The sequence below is a fragment of the Gopherus evgoodei genome, chromosome 21 (genome assembly GCF_007399415.2).
Source record: "Gopherus evgoodei ecotype Sinaloan lineage chromosome 21, rGopEvg1_v1.p, whole genome shotgun sequence".
Classification (NCBI taxonomy): domain Eukaryota; kingdom Metazoa; phylum Chordata; order Testudines; family Testudinidae; genus Gopherus; species Gopherus evgoodei.
In genome coordinates, this window is record NC_044342.1 from 9,800,967 (window position 1) to 9,815,712 (window position 14,746).

Genomic DNA, 14,746 nt, shown 5'->3' on the forward strand with positions numbered 1-14,746 from the left:
AGTTCTACCGCATGTTCTGGGATGTCCTCGGCCTAGACCTTGTTACCATCTAGGCCGAGCCCTTGCACAGCTGGGTCCTCCCCCCCCCCTTGAAGGCAAGCCATGCTTGTCTTATTGCCAAAGAGGGGAGACCTCCGCTACTTATGGAATTGGCGTCCCGTCTCGCTCCTCAGCACAGAGTACAAAATCGTTGTGAAGGCCATCTCGATATGGCTAGGGTCCGTGCTGGCAGACGTGGTCCACCCAGACCAGACCTACACCATCCCGGGCTGCACGATTTTTGATAACCCGTATCTGGTCCAGGACCTTCTGGAATTAGGGTGTAGGGATGGTCTGTCGTTCGCCTTCTTGTCCCTGAATCAGGAGAAGGCATTCAACAGGGTGGACCACGGGTATCTCCTGAGCACTCTGCGAGCGATCAGCTTCGGATCCCGGTTTGTGAATTGTCTCCTGGTGCTGTACGCTTCTGCGGAGTGGCTGATCAGGCTCAACTGGACCCTGACCGAGTCGGTCAGCTTCGGGAGAGGAGTACGGCAGAGGTGTCCCCTCTCGGGTCAGCTGTACACTCTGGCAATCAAGCCCTTCCTCTGTCTCCTCCATCAGAGGCTGATGGGGTTGATGCTTCGAGAACCAGAGCTGCAGCTGGTCCTGTCGGCATATGCCAACAATGTGCTCCTCGTGGTCCAGGACCCAGGCGACTTGGTGCGGGTGGAGGCTTGCCAGGCCATCTACTCGGCGGCCTCCTCCGCTCAAGTCAACTGGGTCAAGAACTCTGGCCTGGTGGTTGGGGACGGGTGGCAGGTGAGCTCCCTCCCACCCCTGCTTCAGGCCATCTGGTGGAGTGCGGGTCCGCTGCTCTATCTCGGCGTTTACCTTTCTGGCACGCATCCATCTCCGCCGGAGAACTGGCACGGTTTAGAGGGCAGAGTGACTGAGTGGTTCCGGAAATGGATGGGACCACTCTGGTGTCTCTTCCTTCGAGGGAGGGCGCTGGTGCTCAATTAATTAATCCTGTCCGTGCTCTGATACGAGCTCAACACCCTGGTCCCGGCCTCAGGTTTCCTGGCCAACCTCCGGACGGCAATATTGGAGTTCTTTTGGCCAGGAATGCACTGTGTCTCTTCAGGGGTCCTCCACCTGCCCCGGAGGAGGGGGGACAGGGCCTGAAGTGATTACACACTCAGGTCTATGTCTTCCGCCTTCAGGCCCTGCAGAGGCTCCTGTATGGTGCAGGTAGTCCGCCATGGAGCGTATTGGCGCACACCTTCCTCTGCCGCTTCCGAGGGATCTGATATGACCGGCAGCTCTTTTACTTTAATCCGAGAGGTCTTTCGCGAGAGCTTTCCAGGCTACCTGTCTTCTACCAAGACCTCCTCCGGACCTGGAAGCTCTTTTCAATGACCTCTTTTCAGTAACTGCGAACCAGCTGCATGATCTGCAGCCGGTTTTGTTCCAGATCGCGCTGAGGAAATGTCTGTACATGCTTGTGCTCCACACCCTTCACTACCTCACCCTCACATCCCTCCCCGATACAAAGTGTTGGGACTTCCTGCCACCTCTCGAGGGTGAGAAGACCCAGTGGGCCAGCTCATACTCTGCCCTGGTCCCGAGGGCCACCGGAGATGTCAGTTGGCGGCTCCTTCACGGGGCTGTGAACATGGGCATGTACTTGGCGCGGTTTATCCTTAGCCCCAACACCTGCCCCTTTTGCGGCATGAAGGAGACACTGGCGCACATTTATTTAGAGTGTGCCAGGTTGCAGCCCCTGTTTCGGCTCCTCTTGGATCTCTTATTGCATTTTTGGTTGCACTTTTCCCCTCACCTGTTCATCTATGCACTCTCCATCCATGGCCCCACAAAGTTGCGGGATCTCCTTATCAACCTCCTCTTGGCCCTGGCCAAACTAGCCCTCTACAAAACCAGGGAGAGGAGGATGGCTGACGGGCTTTCCTGCGACTGTGGGGCCTATTTCCGCTCCTCCATCCATTCACGCATCTGGGCAGAGTTCCTCTGGGTGGCGTCCACTAGCTCCTTTGACACCTTTGAGGAGCAGTGGGCACTGTCCCAGGGTTCTCTACTCTGTATCCCCTCAAGTTCTCTTCGTTTAGCCCTATGACCTCACCCCTGATCCTGTTTTTTTCATTGGTTTTCCCACGCAATTATTTGGTATCACAGACCTGTGGATCCTCCCCTTAGGATGGAAGGAGGTCCTTTAGCAGTGGGCGGGCTTTGCCCACTCACTTCCTGGATACCAACAGGACCATATTCCTGTTCCCCACTGGTTTGGGTCTGTCACAATAGTTAAAGGGTGTTCAGTGCTATTCCCCCCCCACCCCTCAGGGAAAAAGACACCTGCAAGACCGGTGGAATTCTAGATTGAGACTTTCAAACCTACCACTCATTTCTAATAAGTCCATATCCCTGAGGTAGCTTTGTAAATTTCGTCCTTAAATCTCAAGGACTCCAAAATTTAAGGCTCAGTTCAGCAAGGTGCTTAAGCATGTACCTATTTTAGTCACATGGATAGTCAACGCAGTGGCTCCTAATCTTAGAGGTAAATGTGTGTTTAAGCATCTTGTTGTATGGGGGCCTGGACAAATAGAGTATGTCTCATTCCGCACAACTGTCCTTCTTTAGCCCCCTCAAAGCTCTGCTTCCAGCAGCACCTAAGATTTTATGAATGGGATTTTCAAAATCACTAACCATGATTCTGTCTTTGCTCTTCTTGAAATAAAGGGCAAAAATCCCACTGATTTCAAGGGGAGGAGACTTAGGGCAATGCTAAGGGGAAGATTCTCAAAGGGGCAAGCAGCAGTTAGCTTCCCAGTGCCCATAGACAGCCAATGGGATTTGGGTGTCTAACAGCCATTTGTCCATTTGAAAAGACCGCCTGAGTGCTTTGGAAATAGCACTTTCTGGCTGGATATTCAAATAGCCAAGAGAGTTAGGTACTGTGTCATGGTATAATTCCCCACTCTGAACCTTAGCGTCCAAAAGATGGGGTACCAGCATGAATTCCTCTAAGCTCACTTACCAGCTTAGTACTTCTAGTGCTGCCACCAACCAGGAATTCCAGTGCCTGGTACACTCTGGTCCCCCCAAAACCTTGCCCGGGGACCCCCAAGACCCCAGACCCTCTGGATCTTAACACAAGGAAAGTAAACCCTTTCCCCCACAGTTGCCTCTCCCAGGCTTCCCCTCCCTGGGTTACCCTGGAAGATCACTGTGATTCAAACTCCTTGAATCTTAAACAGAGAGGAAAATGCACCTTCCCCCCCTTCTTCTCTCTCCCCCTCCCATACTCTCCCTGAGAGAGACAGTAATCCTAACACAGATAGAAACTAGCCTCTCTCTCCCCCTTCCCTCCTTTCTCCCCACCAATTCCCTGGTGAAACCAGACCCCGTCCCCTTGGGTCTCACACCAGAATAAAAAAAACCAATCAGGTTCTTAAACAAGAATCTTTTAATTAAAGAGAGAAAAACAGTAAAAATTATCTTTGTAAATTTAAAATGGAATAGGTACAGGGTCTTTCAGCTATAGACACTGAGAATACCCTCCCAGCCTATGTATACAAGCACAAATTAAAATCCTTTCAGCAAAATACAAATTTGAACTCTTTCCAGTCAAATACACATTTGAACTCCTTCCAACCAAATACACATTTGCAAATAAAGAAAACAAACATAAGCCTAACTCGCCTTATCTACCTAGTACTCACTATTCTGGACGTATAAGAGCCTGTATCAAAGAGATTGGAGAGAAACCTGGTTGCACGTCTGGTCACTCTCAGAACCCAGAGAGAACAACAACCAAAATTTAACAGCACACACACAAACTTCCCTCCTTCAAGATTTGAAAGTAACCTGTCCCCGATTGGTCCTCTGGTCAGGTGACAGCCTGGCTCACTGATCTTGTTAACCCTTTACAGGCAAAAGAGAGATGAAGTACTTCTGTTCTATTAACTCTTACTTATCTGTTTATGACATACTGAAATCCAGTTAGAGCTGGGTACCTAACTCTTTTAGACCCATGTGAAAATCCAAGCCCTACTTGGTCCTCTAGAAGCCTAAGAATTGCTGGTCACCTTAGTATATTTATTGGTGCAGAAAATGGATTTCTCTTTTCCTACTTAATTTAACTGTATAGACTGGGAATTTCAAAGGGATTCAGTCACCCATGGGCTTCATTATCAGTTGATGGCTCATATTCAACTTGAATAACATGGTAGTTTTCATTGCTACTTCTCACAATAGGACATGGCAATAACAGGTCAGGTCAAGAGAAGGGCAATGAAGGAGTTCATAGTAGAGACCAGGTGGGTGAGATACGATCTTTTATTGGACCATATGTGTGGGAATGGGAAGCAAGTGGTGAATTCCTCAGCCCAGGATAAGATCCACAAAGGATAAAGCCATTTGAAGTTGTTCCTCATGTGCAGCTGGGCTTTATTAATTTATTCACCTCACTCTTTATCAGTCGTGTTCCAGGATGGGTCAGGGCAGGTAAGGGCTGCAACAAGTATGAAGCTCAGAGGGTTCTGCATTCTGGTGAGCCTCAGATGAAAGAATGGGGCCTTCAAAGACTGTTCCTCCTGACAGACATACAGTAGATAGTCCCGCTGTCTGGAGTGGCTCACCACCGTGACTGCCCATCCCAGGGCAGACTGTCAGAAAACAGGGCAGATACCCCAAGCTGGTGGCATGTTCTATAACTAGATTTCACCAAGCCAGCAACAAATGTGAACTCCTGGATCAATATGTGGGCCTTACCATCCAGTCAGAAACAGTGTCCTTAGGCTCTCCAGCCTATCTCGCCACACAGACAAACTGGAATCAGTGATAATGGTCACACAGAGTAAAAATCACACCACATCAGGTTGCTCCCAGTCCCAAAGCACTAGTTACTTACCCCAGGTCAACTGGTCCTCCAGATATCACACCAAAGACATCGCTGGCAGCCAGGTCTCTAGTAACCTAACTGCAAGTTTATTAGCCAAAGAAAAAGAAATGAGAGCTACTGAGAGGTTAAAGCAGGTAAAATACATAAACAGATGAATCAACATTTGTCAGACCCAAATAATAGCAGAGATGTAGTAATCTGCCAGTTTCCCAAAAGTCTTTTCAGGGCTACCCAGAGAAACTATGGGGATAGATAAAGGATCTCTCTTTGAATCAGTACTTATAGCTTCTTTGAACAAACAACACTCTGACAAGTGTCTGTATCCAAACAATGACCAATTGCTTTGAATTTAGCACTCTTCTTCATTTGCATTCAGTGAGGTAAAAATTATTCCTAGAGCAGATCTTTTAGGGAAAATATATATATCAAATCTTGAGTTAAGAAATCTCAGTGATGGAGAATACGCCACGACCCTTGGTAAATTCTTCGAGTGGTTAAATACTCCAATTGCTAAAAATTTTAACCTTATTTGTAGTCAGAATTTGTCCAGCTTCAACTTCCAGCCACTGGATCATGTCAGACCAGTCTCTGCCAGGCTGAAGAGCCCATTATTAAATATTTTTCCTCATGTAGGTACTTTTAGATGGGTGATCATGTCATCCCTTATCCCTCTTTTTGTGAAGCTACAAAGATTGAGCTCCTGTGCTTAATTTGTACCAGGGTTTGCCAGGGCTGTGCCCCGGGACCTCTAGGCTTGGCTGTTCATAGCCCTGGGACCTCTGCATGTGCTGCATCATTGATGAATGTATAAAAATTGATTGAGCCCCACCACCTAATTGCTAATTGCTTTCAAATTACAAATTAAGCGCCAGTCAGGCGAATTGTCAGTGTTGTGTGTTTGAGGCAGGACAGCCAGAACCAAGGGGGTTGTAACTCATGATTATGGTGTACTGGTGGAGCTGGGAAGTAGTTTTGAGACAGGAATAGTAGGGGTACTATAGTGCAAACCTGAGGTACATCCGCAGAGCTGTGAAGGGAAACCAGGGCTGTGATAGCATGGGGCTGTGGGTCAGGACTGGGGAGTAAAATCAGAGCTGTGGGAGGTGAGGGCAGGGCTGGGACAGCAAATGCTGTGTGTCAGGATAGCAGTGCATCAGCAGAGCTGTGTATGTGAGAGCCCAGAGATGAAATAACAGGTGGCTGCAGGTTAGGATTAATGGGCATTGACAGAGGTGAGGGCTAGGAGATGCCCAGGACTGGGATAAGGTTAGGGCTAGGGTTAGGGATCAGGGGTCTATGGGTTGGCTTTAAGGTGAATCAGCAAAGCTGTGTGTATGAGAGAGGGAACAATGCCAGGAACAGAACAGCAAGGGGCTGCGGGCCAGGACTAGTGAACATTGGCAGTGCTTGGAGTGTGTGGAGATCGGGGAGTCCAGAACCAGGATTGCAGGGGGCTGTGAGTCAAGACTGAAGGGCACTGTCAAAGCTGGGGGGTGGAGAGAGAGAGTGTGAGCGAGTGAGCCCAGAAATGGAATACCATTGCAGGTAGGGGCTATGGGTCAGGACTGAGGGGCACTGGCCGAGCCCTGTGTCTGTGTGGGCCCAGAGATGGAATAGCATTGCGGGTAGGGGCTGTGTGTTAAAACTGAGGGGCAGTGGCAGAGCTCTGTGTCTGTGTGGGCCCAGAGATGAAATAGCATTGTGGGTAGGGGCTGTGGGCTAGGACTGAGGGGCACTGGCAGCACTGGGTGTCATGGGCAGGACAGAAAAGCCTGTCACAATCCAGGTACTTTGGCTGATCTCTGTCATTGAGGCCTAGACACCTGGAATTGCCTTTCACTCACTGTACCTGGGCCCTGCTGCCTCAGCTAACCCAGGGGGAAAGTCTGGTTTGTTTACATGTCAGTTTCACTGCAATCCATTCCTCCTCCCCCACAACACACACACCCACCCACTACATCCCCTAGCTAGGTGAGACTCTGGTGGAATTTATGAATGAAGGGATCACCCTTCACAGGCATTGGTCAAACTGGCCTGACCCCTTTCACTTTACACATCAGGGGGCTCCTTGCCATAGGAACAAACCCTCCCCTTCCTTTGTCTAACATTAATCAGTGGCTCTGACCTTCCTTTCTAATCAGCCCCTGTGGGACTGCTGCTGCAACCTGCATTTTCCAACAGTGTTTCCATTCTAATGGCCTCCCTGAGACCCATTAAAATGAAGAGTAGCTTTTTTTCTGCCACTGGTCCTTAATTCTTTGAGAGGTTTGTCAGATCACCAGGCAGTGCCCAGGTCTCAGCTGGGCATAACATTTCTCAGAGTGCTGATAAAGACAGGAGGAGTTATAATAACCTCCGTGTCCTCCTACAAATCCCCATAGAACGACAGGTGCTGCATGGCTAGTTGGAGAGATTTCATTTTAGTAGCTGTGTTGCTAAGGAGGATGATTTTAACGAGCACATAGTGAAGCAGGGGTTTTAACTGATTATTATTTTTATCCTAAGCAAGAGTCAATGAAATTAACATGTTTCAGATGATACTGTTCAGGGTTCCTTCATGCTGGGGATCTGTCAGTGCAGATCTGCTATCAGACCTATAGAAACAGCTCCATCCTTAAGGTCAAGCACTTTACACCCTATGGACAGACTGTTCATTGCCACTTCTCTGGTCAGTCACTAGGGACAGAGACAGCTCCAGTTACAGTCTATCCCCTTGCCACTGTTGCCCTTAGCAGAGTGTCACAGTCCCACTGCAAGCCCCTTGTCAGCTCCAATTCCCATCTGCTTTGCCTGTGAAATTAGCCGCACACGGAGTCAGAAGGAATATCCTTTAGCTACCAATAATCATGATGTATTTTTAATTTGACTTTAGTGACCATGACTGTGAAATGCACCCACATAGTAGGCCCTGCCCACTGAATTCCACTTCCCACCGGGATGGGCCAATTAGCAGTAGATTAGATAGATAGATAGGTAGATAGATAGATAAAGGCAGGTGAATGTTAAAACCATTAGACAAGTGGACAGAGAGATGATTAGACAGATGAACAGATGACATGGCAGATTGATAGGACTGTAGATAGACAATTGGAAATACAGACAGGGATAGTTAGGTGGGTAAACAGTACAAGGAGGAAAATGGACAGATAGATCTTGGTGGTCAGATAGACAGCAGGATGGACAATTAGGTGGCTAGACAGATGATTATACAGATGGACAACAAGGTAGTGGACAGATGGACAATTAGATAGTCAAAATATTAGATAGAGAGGGATGTGGGAATACAAGTTCACACAAACACACACACACATACACACATTCCAGAATTCTGCCAGGTAATGTGATTCAAAACTAACAAAAGGAGGTTATTGCTCTAGGTCAGAACTAAGAAGTTGGTGCTCACACTGGGACTGTTTTCCCTTCGCCTGTCTTCTGAACCTGCCACTAAAGAGGCCAATTGGAGTTATACCCAGTGCTGTGACTTTCATATGGCTACTGATTCACTAATAACCAACAACTGACCTGGGCTGTGAAATTCAGTTCTGGATTCTGAGTTTCACAAAGGTAATTGGGTAGGGTAACCATACGTCTGTTTTGCCTGAGACAGTCCCTTTTTTTAAGTCCTGTCACAGAATTTGTCCAATTTGCTCATCCCAAATTAGCATCAGTTTTGCCAAAAAAGTGGGGTGCGACCCCTAGCAGGGCATGGAGGAACATGTGGGGGGATGAGGGGTGAGCAGTAACACCAACCCTGTGTGGGAGGGAGGGCTAGGGAGAGCAGCTCAGGCCGGGCCAGCCCGATGCAGGTGGTTGGCGGTGGGGGGGGCCAGCCTCATGCATGGGCAAGTGACAGGGGAGCTTTGACTTGCCCTGCATGGCAGGGGATTTGATGGATAGCATCATGTGATTCACAGAGAGGTTAGGTCAGCGCAGTAAAATAATCTCAGTGTGCAGTTGCTGCCACAAATATGAACAGAGTGTTTAATACCATGTACAAACCCACGAGGATGCACAGAGACCAACAGTATACATAGGCACATGCAGAGTAAAACATCTAATTTCCCTATGTGTTATGGAAACCCAACAGGCACTTATCTGCATTTTAGGTGCTTAAATACCTTTGCAATCTGGCCCTAACTCCTTTTTTTTCCTTTGAAAATACCAGGCCATAGGCTTCATCCAGTGAACACTGAAGTGAACAGGCATCTTTCCACTGATTTCAGTGGGATTAGGCCCCAGTTAAGGTGTTACATAATACATATATGTTGGGTGTAGTATACACCATATCAATGGGTATTATGCACACAGTATTAAACAATGTAGATTATATCTCCGAGCCATTGACTCAGGAGAACTTTTAAATATATATATGGGAAGTTATGTCAACTGAATGCATTATGCTTTCTCCACAATTCTATTCATCCTTGTTGAATATCACACAACATTTTGCAAAGCTGAAGCCAGCTTTGGCATCAGAATATAGGAACCCTGTCAAAGCCAAGATACATGAAGGGCGTGTCCTAGCACAATTTGGGATGAACCTCAATGTCCAACCAGTTTGGCATGTAGTTTCCAAAACAGATAAGAAAAGTACAGGCCGGAAGAGCAAGTTTAGGAACTGGAACAAACTGGCAGGCTGGATTTTCGTGGTGAGTAAAGGGCTTTGTAATATGTAAAGTCATACCATAAATACTGCTATCTGAAATGCATGTCTTTGAATACCCCTTCTGTGTAATGTTAACATTGAGAGAATTTGCTTTGTGGAAGGAAAGTATATCTCCTTTTCCTATCATACTGCTTTGCGTTTAGACAATACATTTGGCTAGGTTTGATTATTTGGTCTCTCAAACATTTTGAAGACCAAACACTAAGTGTAGTCAACTAATTGTGATGTGATTATCATGTGCATTTGAAGACACTTATTCCAACTATATGTCGGATGAATGGCTGGTGGTGTGTCCAAGTGGGGTTTATTCTCAGCTCTGTCATTGAACCAGCTTATAAATCAGTAGCCACATTTTGCAGATGAGGAAAATAATATTTGCTTTGTTCACAGGGATATTTGATACATAGGTAAGATTTTCAAAAAAAATTGAAGGTGTTAGTGCCCAAATCCTATTCAAAGTCAATGGGATTTGGGTGCCTAACTCCATCTTGCCCCTTTGCACGTCCCAGCCAAAGAGACATTTTTAAAAAGAATTTGTCTATTATTAAAAAAATATCAGTGACTGTTTTATGTGTGTGGTATTTCCTAGTGAACATCTTCAGGTACATGGATGGTCAGCTCTGGAAGGTTAAAATATTATGGGCCTGATTCTTCTCCCACTTCTAGGTGTAAATCAGGATTAACTCTACTCAAGTCTGTAGAATGGATTCTCTTCATGCTTACAAAATTGTAAATCAGAGGTAATAATAAAAACTCCCAGCTCTTATGTAGCACTTTTCTCCAATAGATCTCAAAGTGCTTTACAAAGGAGGCCAGTATAATTATCCCCCTTGTACCCATTTCAGAGTAGCAGCCGTGTTATTCTGTATCCGCAAAAAGAACAGGAGTACTTGTGGCACCTTAGAAACTAACAAATTTATTTGAGCGTAAGCTTTCGTAGCCCAGTTAGTCTCTAAGGTGCCACAAGTACTCCTGCTCCTTGTACCCATTGTGGAAACTGAGGCACAGAACAAGGAAGTGACTTGCTCAGACTCACCCAACAGGTCAAAGCCAGGAACAAAGCCCAAGTCTCTTTAGCCCCGAGCCTATGCACGCTCTACTAGGCTACACTGCCTCAATTGAGGTTACAAGAATGTTAAACTGATGTTAGTGACAGAACATTCAGGGCTATTCCTTAGAGTATGCACATTAATTTTACAGTTCATCAAACCTCAGCCAGTAGATTTAAGTTTGGCTAAAGGAAAACATCATTCCAGGGAATTTTTGGATCCAGGGTCAATTTTATCTGAGCAAGTAAAGGCCTGAGAAACTGGTGCGAGATTCTGATTCCAGCCTGCAGTATGGCCGTGGGATGGCAGTTCTGGTAGTGCTGTCAGTAGGATTTGTACCGACTCCACAGTGGGGACCTGTATTGCTATGTATTTATTTGTATCACCAGAACACTTGGCCATCGATCAGGACCCCAGGCACTGGATAAAAAGATGGTGTCTTCCTTAAGGGGCTTGCAATCTTGTTACACTGCTATGCTGCATCGGTCCCCTACTTGTTTGTAGGACCTTGGGTGTCCTACCTGCCCTGAACAGCTCTGCATGAGCTGTGAGCACTGGAATTGTCAAAGTTCTTTTTCCATTCTGAACTCTAGGGTACAGATTTAGGGATCTGCATAAGAACCTCTAAGCTTAATTGCCAGCTTAGATCTGGTTTTACTGCCACCACCCAAATCCTTTAAGAGTTATTTGGGGAACTCTGTCTACCTTCCCCCCAGACTATCTCCCTCCCAATAGCCTTGAGAGACATTTCCACCAAGTTCCTGGTGAACACAGATCCAAGCCCCTGGATCTTAAAAAAAGGAGAGATTAACCATTCCTGGTGAGTGCAGATCCAATCCCCTTGGATCTTAAAACAAGGAAAAATCAATTAGGTTATTAAAAAGAAGGCTTTTAATTAAAGAAAGAAAGGAAAAATCATCTCTGTAAAATCAGGACAGAAAATAACTTTACAGGGTAATCAGATTCATAGAGCCCAGAGGAACCCCCTCTAGCATTAGGTTCAAAGTTACACCAAACAGCAGTAAATCCTCTTAGCAAAAAGGAACATTTACAAGTTAAGAAAACAAAGATAAAGCTAACAAGCCTTGCCTGGCTGTTACTTACAAGTTTGAAATATGAGAGACTTATTCAGCAAGATTTGGAGAGCCTGGATTGATGTTTGGTCCAGCTTAGTCCCAAGAGTGAACAACCCCAAAACAAAGAGCACAAAACAAAAGCCTTCCCCCCATCAAGATTTAAAAGTATCTTGTCCCCTTATTGGTCCTTTGGGTCAGGTGTCAGCCAGGTTACCTGAGCTTCTTAACCCTTTACAGGTAAAAGGATTGTGGTGTCTCTGGCGAGGAGGGATTTTATAGTATTGTACACAGGAGGGCTATTCCCTTCCTTTTATAGTTATAACAGGGGTTGTCAAGCTCTGGCTGTCTCCAAAAGCAGCAAGCACCAGATGCTTCAAATAAGTCCAGCAGCCTCAGTATTGATTCTTGTGTATATTGGTTACATCCACATCTGGTTTATTCCCCAGTGAGTGAAATTCACCCTCTGTGTATTGTGAGCATGGACAAGTTACTTCCCATCTCCCTGTAGCTGTGGTTCCCCTTCCATCCCTTTGTCTGACTTGTCCATGTAAATTGTAAGGTCTGTGGGGCAGGGGTGGTCAGTCATGACTTTGGGGTTATGTTCCCAGCTCTGACACTGACATGGATCAAGTAATTTCTCTTCATCATGGTTTCCACATCTGTGAAATAAAGACAATGATTCTTTCTTCTTCTGGGCTTTGATATCTATGGCCAAGATTTGTAAATACAATATTGTTGTAGCCATGTTGGTCCCAGGATATCAGATAGGCAAGGTGGGTGATGTAATAATTTATATTGGACCAACTTCTGTTGGTGAGAGCTTATGCAGAGCTCTTCTTCAGGTCTGGGAAATGTATTAAGGGCATGACTGCACTCGCAGATGTAGAGCTCTGTGAGTTAAACCAGGCCTCGGAGACCACAGCAGGGAAAGCACTGCCATGTGTTCACACTGTCAGCTGCAAAAGCAGTGGTATGGCCACATCTGCGGCACTTGCAGCAGTGCATTATGGGCAGCTATCCCACAGAGCACCTCTTCCCATTCTGGCGTTGTGGTTTGTAGGAAAGAAGCAGAGGGGGGAGTGAGGGGCATTCTGGGTCTGTCCCAATGCCCTGTGATGCATCGCTTCACATCCCAGCAACCCCTGTGCTTCCATCCACATTTGGCACCATTTTTCAACTTTTTTTGTACTGCATGCTCTGTCTTCCCTTTTGGTCTGCGGGAACAGATCCTGAACTTGTGAGGAATATGCTGATGGGTCTTGCCAGAACGTCACGAATTGCAGTCGAGTTACTCCTTAAGCTGCAAAGTGACAGTGAGAAGTCCAACAATGATGTCATTGCATAACACAGACGACATGAAGTTGCTTGTGGCATTCATGGACATGCTCACCACAGTGGCTTGTGAGAGGGAGGAATAGTTCAGTGGTTTGAGCATTGGCCTTCTAGGCCTTGGGTTGTGAGCTCAATCCTTGAGGGGGCCATTTAGGGGTCTGTAGCCAAAAACAAATAGTGGAGGATTGGTCCTGCTTTGAGTAGGTAATTGAACTAGATGACCTCCTGAGGTTTCTTCTAAGCCTGATATTCTATGACTGTGGGCTCAGGAAATAAGCAGTAAGTGGTGGGATGACAAGCTGCAGATCCTTTGGGTAAAGAAAACCACTTTCATGGGACTGTGTATTAAGCTTGCCTCCACCGTGTAGTGCAAGGACATGAGATTGAGAACTGCCCTGCTGACAGAGAAGCAGATGGCTATTACAATCTGGAAGCTGGCAACTCCAGACAGCTACTGATCAGTCACTACCCAGTTCAGAGTGGAAAAGTCAATCACCGGACTCATTTTGACGCAAATGTGTAGGGCCATTAATCGCATCCTGCTCGGAAGAACCATGACTCTGGGCAATGAGCATGACATTGTGGCTGGCTTTGCACAAATGGGTTTCCCTAACTGTGGATGGGACGCATATTCCAATTCTGGCATCAGACCACCTAGCCTCTGAATACATAAATAGGAAAGGGTATTTCTCTATGGTTCTCCAGGCACTTGTGGATCACTGTGGGCATTTCATGGACATTAATGCAGGCAGACCTGGAAAGGTGCATGACACACGCATCTTTCAGAATACAGGCCTGCTCAGGAAGCTGCAAGCTGGGATTTTCTTCCCAGACCAGAAGATCACCATAGGGGAAGTCAAAAGACCAGTTGTGATTCTTGGAGACCCCACTTACCCTTTAATATGCGGCTCATGAAACTCCACACAGGAAGCCTTAACAGCAGCAAGGAGCAGTTCAACAACAGGCTGAGTCAGTGCAGAATGACAGTTCAGTGTGCTTTTGGCCATTACAGGGCTGCTGGTGATCTCTGTATGGGAAGCTGGCAGACGATAACATCCCCACAGTTATAGCTGCATGCTGTACCCTCCATAACATTTGTGGAGGGAAGGGTGAAAGATTCACTCAGGCATGGACAACAGAGGTTCAACACCTTGAGGCTGAATTTGAACAGCCAGAGACCAGGGCTGTTAGAGGGGCCCAGTGTGCGGCTGTAAGGATTAGGGATGCCTTGAGGGACAATTTGATGCTGAAAGTCACCAGTAATGTTTGGTGCCCTGCACAGGAGTGAAGTGCAGTAGTTCCAGTGCTAGTATGCATCTGTGTTTGGTGCATATGATGCACTGACTTGCAGCGCCTGTTGCTTTCCTGGGCTATGATATCTTTTACTTAATGCAATAAAGAATGTTTTCAAAGCCAAAAAAAATGCATTTATTGATAAGAAACACAACTGCTGGGGAAACAGAAATGGCATGACTCATCTGTGCTGGCTGGGACGAAGGAAGGGGTGGGATGTGGAACAAGACAATCACAGATTTGCATACGTCCTGTTATCATATTCAGCCTTCCTGTCTGGAGTGCCGTGCAATGAATACTGCACTTCAGGCTGGCTAAAATGGATGGCGATGGGGGTTGAGTGTAGAGGGTAAGGGTTGTAGTTTGCAGGGCTGGGTGGTGAAGCTACAGGTGTTGGAGGCAGCTAGTGGTGGTAAGAAACCAGATATTG